The following is a 1,704-nucleotide window of genomic DNA, read 5'->3' on the forward strand; positions in this document are numbered from 1 at the left end:
CTCTCTCTCTCTCTCTCTCTCTCTCTCTCTCTCTCTCTCTCTCTTGCTCTCTCTCTCTCTCTTTTCCTCTCTCCCTCTCTCTAGCCTGGGGCTTGAATTTGCATGTCTAATTCATTTACTCACCATATTTGAATTGGCCTGAACAGATGTAAATCGGGAAGGATGGGAAAAACTGCAGTCATCAACAATGATTAATCAGCTGTTGCAGGCAGTGTCTTAAGGAGACTGGTAGGAGGAAGCATGGAAACCAAAAGGCCGTGTGTTTAGAAGCCTAATTGTCACATCAAGCATCATTGTCCCCATGCAACAACCACCACCTTATACATCACTTCCTGTTTTATGCAGCTCAAAAACATAGACTGAAGATTTATTTTTAATATGTTGACTTTATTTCTGAGCAAAGCATCGGTCATGTGTGTATTTTTCCATAGTCCCACCTTGGAGCATTTATGTAGACATTGTAAATAAATTTTGTGCAAAAAGGACTGGAAAAATGAACTGTATTATTGCAATTTTTTTTGTAAAAGTAGCAGTTTGGTATGAGTTGGCATGCATACAAGATTTACTAAGTGGGATAAGCTAATTATACTTTTTGTTGTGGATAAACAAATGCTTGTTGATAGCCTTTTTCTATCAAGAAACCAAGGAGCTAATTATTAATAACAATCATCGCACACTGAGTCTTAGCGTTTCTGACGGAAACAGTTTGGATTGTATAATAACGCCAAGCCCAGTTGTAGTCGTTTGAGTGCAGTAATGAAATCTGAATCTAAAATAAAAACAAGATTATTTTTGTCATGCTGACTCCACTGCTTGAAAAATTTGTTTACTGCCCCCCAAATTTTTCATGATTAGTGCAGTAAATATAAACATTAATTTTAGCTCCCTAAGACAGATACGTATTTGGAAATTTTAACCACAAAGTAAATTATTTAATAATAGTCACTGATTTCTTTAAGCTGACTTAATGAACTCCTAATATCAGCAAATTTAAGGCCTAAGGGCACTAAACTAACGGTAGACTCCGATTACATCCAACAGAATTACTCATCTAATATTGGTGAAATTATTCTTGCACATAATGGCAAACCAAGTACAGAGTTAAGTCTTTTACTAAGGATGTTACCTACAATGAGCAGTATATGTTTATTAGGAAATTAACTGCATGAATTGAAGAGACCAGCCTTCAAAATCTAATTTTTATAAATATGCTCTGTGTTCTCATTGGATAAAACTGGTTATTAACCAATTTTCCAGAACAGCTGTACAGAATTTCTGCATGGCAGCCAGCTAAATGGTACAAAATAACATGTTTAAGCTGGAATAGCTTATAATTTTATTTAAATAAAATTGCTGCTATAAAAGTGCTTCCCAAAGCTAAGGAAAATATACAAATATTTTAATTAAGGCAAATTCGTTTTTAAAAATCAGCCTTTTAACAGTGATTGCTTTGTAAACAAAGGATGTGTCTGAGGAGAGCGCCTTAAACTCAAGTCTGACATTCAGGCCCGTGTCACTCTATAAACCCGCCCTGAACAATTCTATTTTCTATTTTAAAAGGGAAACCAGCTGTGGGTTGGGTTTACTAGGTGACGTGTGATTGACTGACTCACCTGCGGGAACAGCAGTGCGCACTCTCACCTTTTGTTTATGGGGCCTTGTTTCTAAACACGTGGATGCGCAGAAAGAGAGCCAGGCTCAGCC

The sequence above is a fragment of the Hipposideros armiger genome, unplaced genomic scaffold (genome assembly GCF_001890085.2).
Source record: "Hipposideros armiger isolate ML-2016 unplaced genomic scaffold, ASM189008v1 scaffold_2, whole genome shotgun sequence".
NCBI lineage: Eukaryota > Metazoa > Chordata > Mammalia > Chiroptera > Hipposideridae > Hipposideros > Hipposideros armiger.